We start from the raw sequence: 10,636 nt of genomic DNA, 5'->3' as shown, positions 1-10,636 counted from the left end.
AAAATCTATCCATCAGGAAGACCTAACAATTATAAATGTCAATGGACCCAATACAGAAGCCCCCAAATATATAAAACAATTACTCGTAAACATAAGCAACCTTATTGATAACAATGTGGTAATTGCAGAGGAATTTAACACTCCACTTACAGAAATGGATAGATCATCTAGACACACGGTCAATAAAGACACAAGGGCCCTGAATGATACATTGGATCAGATGAACTTGACAGATATATTTAGAACTCTGCATCCCAAAGCAACAGAATATACTTTCTTCTTGAGTGCACATGGAACATTCTCCAACATAGATCACATACTGTGTCAAAAAACAGCCCTTCATAAATATACAAGAATTGAGATCATACCATGCATACTTTCAGACCACAATGCTATGAAGCTTGAAAGCAACCACAGGGAAAAGTCTGGAAAACCTCCAAAAGCATGGAGGTTAAAGAACACCCTACTAACGAATGAGTGGGTCAACCAGGCAATTAGAGAAGAAATTAAAAAATATATGGAAAAAATGAAAATGAGAAGACAACAATCCAAACGCTTTGGGATGCAGCAAAGTCAGTCCTGAGAGGAAAATACATCGCAATCCAGGCCTGTCTCAAGAAACAAGAAAAATCCCAAATACAAAATCTAACAGCACACCTAAAGGAAATAGAAGCAGAACAGCAAGGACAGCCTAACCCCAGAAGAAGAAGAGAAATTATAAAGATCAGAGCAGAAATAATATAGAATTTAAAAAAAAAAAACTGTAGAGCAGATCAACGAAACCAAGTGTTGGTTATTTGAAAAAATAAACAAAATTGATAAACCTCTAGCCAGGCTTCCCAAAAAGAAACGGGAGATGACCGAAATAGATAAAATCATGAATGAAAATGGAATTATTACAACCAATACCTCAGAAATACAAGCAATTATCAGGGAATACTATGAAACATTATATGCCAACAAACTGGACAAGCTGGAAGAAATGGACAAATTCCTAAACACCCACACGCTTTCAAAACTCACTCAGGAAGATATAGAAAGCTTTAACAGACCCATAACCAGTGAAGAAATTGAATCAGTCATCAAAAATTTCCCAACAAATAAGAGTTCAGGACCAGATGGCTTCCCAGTGGAGTTCTAGCAGATGTTTAAAGCAGAGATAATACCTATCCTTCTCAAGCTATTCCAAGAAATAGAAAGGGAAGGAAAACTTCCAGACTCATTCTATGAAGCCAGTATTACTTTGATTCTTAAAACAGACAGAGCCCTGGTAAAAAAAGAGAACTACAGGCCAATATCTCTGATGAATATGGTTGCAACAATTCTCAATAAGATACTAGCAAATAGAATTCAACAGCATATAAAAAGAATTATTCACCATGATCAAGTGGGATTCATTCCGGGGCTGCTGGATTGGTTCAACCCTTGCAAATCAATCAACCTGATACATCACATTAATAAAAGAAAAGACAAGACCATATGATGCTGTCAATCGATGCAGAAAAGGCATTTGACAAAATTCAGCAAAATTTCTTAACAAAAACCCTCGATAAAGTTGGGTTAGAAGGAACATACCTAAAGATCATAAAAGCCATTTATGAAAAGCCCACAGCTAACATCATCCTCAATGGGGAAAAACTGAGAGCTTTTTCCCTGAGATCAGAAACACGACAGGGATGTCCACTGTCACTGCTGTTGTTTAACATAGTGTTGGAAGTTCTAGCATCAGTAATCAGACAACAAAAGGAAATCAAAGGCATCAAAATTGGCAAAGATGAAGTCAAGCTTTCACTTTTTGCAGATGACATGGTATTATACATGGAAAATCCGATAGACTCCACCAAAAGTCTGCTAGAAATGATACATGAATTCAGCAAAGTCGCAGGATACAAAATCAATGTACAGAAATCAGTTGCATTCGTATACACTAACAGTGAAGCAACAGAAAGACAAATGAAGAAACTGATCCCATTCACAATTGCACCAAGAAGCATAAAATACCTAGGAATAAATCTAACCAAAGAGGCTAAAGATATGTATGCTGAAAACTATAGAAAGCTTATGAAGGAAATTGAATAAGATATAAAGAAATGGAAAAACATTCCATGCTCATGGATTCGAAGAATAAATATTGACAAAATGTCAATACTACCCAAAGATATCTACACATTCAATGCAATCCCAATCAAAATTGCACCAGCAATCTTCTCGAAACTAGAAAAAGCAATCCTAAAATTCATATGGAACCACAAAAGGCCCCAAATAGCCAAAGTAATTTTGAAGAAGACCAAAGTAGGAGGCATCACAATCCCAGACTTTAGCCTCTACTACAAAGCTGTAATCATCAAGACAGCATGGTATTGACACAAAAACAGACACATAGACCAATGGAATAGAATAGAAACCCCAGAACTAGACCCACAAACGTATGGCCAACTCATCTTTGACAAAGCAGGAAAGAACATCCAATGGAAAAAAGACAGTCTCTTTAACAAATGGTGCTGGGAGAACTGGACAGCAACATGCAGAAGGTTGCAACTAGACCACTTTCTCACACCATTCACAAAAATAAACTCAAAATGGATAAAGGACCTGAATGTGAGACAGGAAACCATCAAAACCCTAGAGGAGAAAGCAGGAAAAGACCTCTCTGACCTCAGCCATAGCAATTTCTTACTTGACACATCTCCAAAGGCATGGGAATTAAAAGCAAAAATGAACTACTGGGACCTTATGAAGATAAAAAGATTCTGCACAACAAAGGAAACAACCAACAAAACTAAAAGGCAACCAACGGAATGGGAAAAGATATTTGCAAATGACATATCGGACAAAGGGCTAGTATCCAAAATCTATAAAGAGCTCACCAAACTCCACACCCTAAAAACCAATAACCCAGTGAAGAAATGGGCAGAAAACATGAATAGACACTTCTCTAAAGAAGACATCCAAATGGCCACCAGGCACATGAAAAGATGTTCAACGTTGCTCCTCATCAGGGAAATACAAATTAAAACCATACTCAGATATCACCTCATGCCAGTCAGAGTGGCCAAAATGAATAAATCAGGAGACTATAGATGCTGGAGAGGATGTGGAGAAAGGGCAACCCTCTTGCACTGCTGGTGGGAATGCAAACTGGTGCAGCCACTCTGGATAACAGTGTGGAGGTTCCTTAAAAAATTAAAAATAGACCTACCCTATGACGCAGCAATAGCACTGCTAGGAAAGTACCCAAGGGATACAGGAGTACTGATGCCTAGGGGCACTTGTACCCCAATGTTTATAGCAGCACTCTCAACAATAGCCAAATTATGGAAAGAGCCTAAATGTCCATCAACTGATGAATGGATAAGGAAATTGTGGTTTATATACACAATGAGGTACTACGTGGCAATGAGAAAGAATGAAACATGGGCCTTTGTAACAACATGAATGGAACTGGAGAGTGTTATGCTAAGTGAAATAAGCCATACAGAGAAAGACAGATACCATATGTTTTCACTCTTATGTGGATCCTGAGAAACTTAACAGAGAACCATGGAGGAGGGGAAAGAAAAAAAAAAGAAAAAAGGAGGTTAGAGTGGGAGAGAGTGAAAGCATAAGAGACTCTTAAAAACAGAACCAACTGAGGGTTGATGGGGGGTGGGAGGGAGCGGAGGGTGGGTGATGTGTATTGAGGAGGGAATCTTTTGGGATGAGCACTGGGTGTTGTATGGAAACCAGTTTGACAATAAACTTCATATTTTGAAAAATAAATAAATAAATAAATAAATAAATATTATATTTTTAGCAGTAAAAAAAATAAAATAAAACCAGGCTTACTTTTTCTTATCTTTTTTTTCCTTTAGATCAGACTTAAACTTTTGTTTGTTTGTTTGTTTGTTAATTTTTGTTTTCATTTCCTTATCTGCATTTTCTTGGATTGGGCTCCTTCTTTTTTTGTTCTTTCAGTTTCTTTGTTCTTTTTTTTTTGGAATCAGGTTTATAGTTTTCTAATTGCATGTTTTTTTTCATTCCTTTTACTTTTCTCTCTTTTGTTTTGGGGGGAACGTTATGCTTTCTTTTTTTATTTTTTTTTCCAGGCTAATTTTAACAAACAAAGCAGCACACCTTGTTAAAGGTCCAAACACTCCCCATGTCAGGCTAGGTGGACCTCTGCACAGGAATGACCGGTGGGGAAGAGTTGCCAAAACCCAGTAGCAGAGTGCAAACAGCATATAACAGAAACACATCCTGAAGTGCCAGGCCCTGGATAGTGTATGACCCATATAGATATAGATATAGATATAGATATAGATATAGATATATAGATATATAGGCATATAGATATATATGGAATTATTCTCAGGAGCAGGTAGCATAATAAGATTTCAAAACACAAAAAAGACAGAAACTTACCTAAAATGACAAGATGGAGGAATTTTCCCCAAAAGAAAATTTAAGAAGACATCATAGCCAGGGACTTGATCAAAACAGATATAATATACATGAACACTAATTGAGAACAGCAGTCATACGACTAGTAGCTTGGCTTGAATAAAGCATAGAAGACATCAGAGAAAACCTTGCTTCTGAGAGCAAAGACCTAAAAAGTAGGCTGAAATAAAAAAATGCTGTAACTGAGATGTAAAACCGACTGGATACAGTCACAATGAGGATTAAAAAATGGGAGGAGAGAACAGGTGATTTAGAAGACAAAAAAGTGGAAAATAATGAAGCTGAAAAGAAGAGGGAGAGACAAGTATTTGATCACAAAGGTAGAATTAGGGAATTCAGTGTTTCCATAAGGTGAAACACTCTCCTTATCATAGGAGTCTCAGAAGAAGAAGAGTGGGAAAAGAGGCAGAAAGTTTATCTGAACAAATTTTAGCTGAGAACATCCCAAATCTGAGGATGGAAACAAGCATCACAGTCCAAGAGACACAGACAGCTACCCACAAAATCAACATATCATAGTCAACATCATGACATATCATAGTGAAACTTGCAAAATACAAACCTAAGGAGAGTATTCTAAAAGCAGCTAGGGAGAAAAAAAAAGCCTTAAACTACAAGGGTAGACACATTTGGTTATCAGCATACCTATCCACTGAAACCTGGCAGGACTGGAGGGAGTGGCAGGAAATATTCAACTTGCTGAATAGGATAAATGTGAAGCCAAGAATTCTTTATCCAGGAAGGCTGACATTCAGAATATAAGGAGACATACAGAGTTTGCCTGACAAACAAAAACTAAAGGAGATTGTGACCACTAAACCAGTCCTTCAAGAAATTTTAATTTCCTCAGTGGAGGAAAAAATAGCAAAGCAAGAAAAGACTAGAAAGGACCAGAGGATATCAGTAGAAATACAAACTCTACAGGTACTCAATGGCACTAAATTTATATCTTTCAGTAATCACTTTCAATGTAAATGGACTAAATGCTCCAATGAAAAGACATAGGGTATCAGAATGGATTAAAAAAAGACTCATCTGTATGCTGCCTACAAGAGACTCATTTTACACTTAAAGACATTTTGTGATTGAAAGTGAGGGAATGGAGAATCATCTATCATGCTAATGCAAGTCAAAAGAAATCCAGAGTAGCCATACTTGTATCAGAAAACTAGAATATGAACCAAAGACTGTGACAAGTGATGAAGAAAAACACTACATCATAATTAAAGGGTGTATCCACCAAGAACATCTAAGAATTATATATATTTATGCCCCCAACATGAAATACCCAAATATAAATCACAAACATGAAGAAACTAATTAATCACAAACATAAAGAAACTCATCGACAATAATACCATAATAGTAAAGGACTTTAACACCCCACTTGCAGCAATGGAAAGATCACATAAGCAGAAAATCAATAAGTAATCAATGGCTTTGAATGACACAATGGACCAGATGGACTTAAGAGATATATTCAAAATATTTTATTTTAGAGCAACAGAATACACATTCTTCTCAAGTGCAAATGGAACATTCTCCAGAATAGGTCATATACTGGGTCACAAATTAGCCCATAACATATACAAAGTGATTCAAGATCATACCATGCATATTTTCGGACCACAACCCTATGAAACTTGAAATCAACCAGAAGACAAAAATTTGGAAAACCCTCAAAAGCATAGAGGTTAAAGAACATCCTACTAAAGCGTGAATGGGTTAACCAGGAAAATAAAGAAGAAACTAAAAAATACATGGAAGCAAATGAAAATGAAAATATGACTGTCCCAACCCTTTAGGATGCAGCAAAGGTAGTCCTAAGAGGAATGTATATTGCAATTCAGGCCTATCTCAAGAAACAAAAAAAGTCCCAAATACACACTCTGTTGAAGAGACTAGTTGCATATTCTTGGCCATTTTGTTGCAAATTAATTGTCCATAAATACATATGTGGATTTATTTCTGGGCTCTCTATTCAGATTTGAGTTTTTAATAACCAACTTCCATGCTGTATAGAACAGGAATACCTAGGGGCGCCTGGGTGGCTCAGTTGGTTGAGCATCCGACTTCAGCTTAGGTCATGATCTCACAGTTCATGAGTTTAAGCCCCGCGTTGGGCTCTGTGCTGACAGCTCAGAGCCTGGAGCCTGCTTCTGATTCTCTGTCTCCCTCTCTCTCTGCCCCTTCCCTGCTCATGCTCTGTATCTCTCTGTCTCTCAAAAATGAATTAACATGAAAAAAAAATTAAAAAAAAAAGAGAACAGGAATACCTAAAAAATTAACACTGCTATATTGAGCATAAAAGCATTTGACTCTCCTGGCTAAATCACTCCAACAACCTTTATCTGTTTCTTGTTCATAAATGGTGATGACATGCAAATTTACATTCTGCTTCCCACCTTAAACTTATTTTTATTTTGAGGGGGAACCAAGATGGCAGAACAGCACAGAGGTTTTTTGTGTGTCTTGCATCCATGAAATACAGCCAGACCAACACTAAACCATCCTGCACACCTAGAAAACTTATTTGAGGCTTAACACAACAATCTGCACAACTTGAACCACAGAATTCACCAGGTACGTGGTGCAGAGAGGTGAACTTGGGGAGTGAGAAGCCGCAGCAGGCAGGGAGCTGCTTTTGTGGGTGAAGTGAGGACAAAGACGGGGACATGGAGAATACAGGAAAAGCACTCCTCCCCAAAAGCAGCTGGAGAGAAAGTGCAAAATTGGAAACAACCACAGGGACTAAACTAAAAAGGGAGAAAAGAGAAAGGAGAGGGTTTAAATTTTATTAAGACTGTAAACAAGGGGAGCACAGAGTCTGCATCTCCACAGCTGGATACCTATTGGTGCTCTGGTGGGAAGGGCAAATCCCCAGGAGCATGGTGAGGTCCAGGATGTTCTTGGGCTACATCAGGAAAAGCCCTTCCACTGCTGGAAGGACAATTGGTAGAGACTGTTGAGGTCACCTGGTCCCAGCAGACCCCAGAGAATGGCCACATTAGCTGGTGCTGGGGCAAGGTCATTAAGGGTGAAACCTGGTGCCAGATGTGTGTTGTGATTTTCCATAATCCCTGAAATCCTGCTGCTACACTATCTCACAAACTTTTTCTGGGGCATGCTGGCACCTGGCTGTAATCTCAGGGTACCAGCAGCAGCAGGGTCAAGCAAGCATTCCTGGGTGCAGCTGATATTCGGCCATTGCTCAGTGAGACCCTCCTGCAGAAGGGTGAAATGGTTCAAAGCCACAGTCCTTCAGAAGTAAGGGGCTTGGGAAAACAGCCACATCTGAGACAAAATTCTGGAGAGAGGTACTGCCTGGGGCTTGGCCACGGACAACGAAAAAGTGGGGAGTGGATGAAAGCTGAAGATAAAGGATGAGTGTGCAATTGCTGATCATGGAGAACAGATTTCTGATACTAGAGAATGGGTAGCTGGGTGACACCAATTTAACTGCTCCTAGACATGCACATATGCACCTATGAGTGCCACAACACTCCACCCCAGTAGCCTAGCAGCGCCATATAGTGGAGAACAGAGCCGTTACACTAAGACCTGCCAAACTGGGCCAACCTACTCTTCAAGAACACAAGTCTCACTGCCTGCTTATTTTACGGACTATAAAGTGCTTCATAGTCTGAGTTCTAGGGGACAATGAAATAATTACAGTCGTATTTCAATCTGTTAGCAGGTCCATCTATTCAATTTTCTTTCTTTCTTTTTTCTCTCTTTTTTACTTCTTTCCTTTTTTTGTATACAGAAAGAAAAAAATCAATTTCATTATAAATTTTTATTAAAAATATTTTACCTTTTTTACTATATTTTTACTTTTATGTAAATGTTTTCAAATTCTATTTTATTTCCATCATTTTATTTTAGTCTACTACACTGTATCCACTTTTTCAAATTTTCAAGTGATTTCTTTTTCTCCCTCTTTTTCGTTTCTTTTCTGTTTCTTCATTATAGAAAGAGAGAAACTTCATTTTTATTAAAAATATTTCTCTTAATTTGTTCTACTATATTCTTTACTTTTGTGTAAATGTTTTCAAATTCTGTTTTACTCCCATCATTTCATCTTAGTCTACTTCAGTGTATTCATTTTTTTCAAATTCTCAAAACATTTCCTTCCCCCCTCTTTTTTCTCTAATCCATCAAACCACTTTCAACATCCAGACCAAAACACACCTAGGATCTAGAATCATTTATTCGATTTTGTGTGTGTGTGTGTTTATTTTTTTAATTTTAACATATTTTTTAAATTTTAAGTTTTAATTTTTCTACGTCATTAATTCATTTTCTCCCTTCAAAATGATGAAATGAAGGAATTCACCCCAAAAGAAAAAGCATGATGAAACGACAGCCAGGGATTTAACCAACATAGACACAAGCAAGATGTCTGAACCAGAATTTGGAATCATGATAATAAAAATACTAGCTGGAGTCGAAAATAGATTAGAACCCCTTTCTGCACATATAAAAAGTAAAAACTACTCAGGATTAAATAAAAAATGCTATCACTGAGCTGCAATAATGGATGGATGCCACAGCAGCAATGATGGATGAAGCAGAGCAGAGAATAAGGGATACAGAGGACAAACTTATGGAGAATAATGAAGCAGAAAAAAGAGAGGGAGATCAAGGAAAAAAAGCATCATTTAAGAAATAGAGAAATCAGTGATTCATTTAAAAGGAAAAACATCAGAATCATAGGGGTCCCAGAGGAGGAAGAGAGAAAAATTGGGGTAGAAGGGCTATGTGAACAAATCATAGTGGAAAACATTCCTAACGTGGGGAAAGGCACAGACATCAAAATCCAGGAAGCACAGAGGACCCCCATTAGATTCAACAAAAACCGAACATCAACAAGGCATATCAGTCAAATTCACAAAATAGGCAAGGAGAGAATCATGAAAGCAGCAAGGGAAAAAAAAAGTCCTTACCATACAAGGGAAGACAGATCAGATTTGCAGCAGACTTATCCACAGAAACTTGGCAAGCCAGAAATGAGTGGCAGGACATAATAAATGTGCTGAATCAGAAAAATATACCGCCAAGAACTCTTTATCCAGCAAGGCTGTCATTCAATATAGAAGGAGAGATAAAAAGTTTCCCAGACAAACAAAAAATAAAGGAGTTTGTGACCACTAACCCATCCCTGTAAGAAATTTTAAGAGGGACTCTCTGAGGGGAGAAAAGATGAAAATATAGAAAAATAAATAAATAAATAAATAAATAACCAAAGCAACAAAGATTAGAAAGGACCAGAGAACACTACCAGAAACTCCAACTCTACAAGCATCATAATGGTAATAAATTCATATCTTTCAGTACTCACTCTAAACATCAATGGACTGAAAGCTCCAATCAAGAAACATAGGGTAACAGAATGGATAAGAAAACAAGATCCATCTATATGCTGTTTACAAGAGACCCACTTTAGACCTAAAGACACCTTTGGATTGAAAATAAGGAAATGGAAAACCATCTATCATGCTAATGGTCAACAAAAGAAAGCCAGAGTAGCCATACTTATATCAGACAATCTAGACTTTAAAATAAAGACTGTATCAAGGGATCCAGAAGGGCATTATATCATAATCAAGGGGTCTATCCACCAAGAAGACCTAACAATTGTAAACATTCATGCACCAAATGTGGAGCACCCAAATATATAAATCAATTAATCACAAACATAAAGAAACTAATTAATAGTAATACCATAATAGTAGGAGAGTTCAACACCCCACTCCCAGCAATGGACATATCATCTAATCAAAAAATCAACAAGGAAACAATGGCTCTGAGTGACACACTGGACCAGATGGACTTAACAGATTTTCAGAACATTTCATCCTAAAGCAGCAGAATATACATTCTTCTCCAGTGCACATGGAACGTTCTGCAGAATAGACCATATACTGGGACACAAAACAGCCCTAAGCAAGCACAATAATATCGAGATCATACCGTGCATATTTTCAGACCACAACGCTATGAAACTCAAAATCAACCACAAGAAAAAATTTGTAAAGGTAACAAATACTTGGAGACTAAAGAGCATCACACTAAAGAATGAATGGGCTAACCAAGAAGGTAAAGAGGAGCTTAAAAAGTTCATGGAAGCCAATGAAAATGATAACACCACAACCCAAAACCTCTGGGATGCAGCAAAGGGCATCATAAGAGGAAA

This window comes from Panthera onca, chromosome X (genome assembly GCF_046562875.1).
Source record: "Panthera onca isolate mPanOnc1 chromosome X, mPanOnc1 haplotype 2, whole genome shotgun sequence".
In the NCBI taxonomy this organism is placed as follows: Eukaryota; Metazoa; Chordata; class Mammalia; order Carnivora; family Felidae; genus Panthera; species Panthera onca.
Note: the sequence above shows the minus strand (reverse complement) of the source record.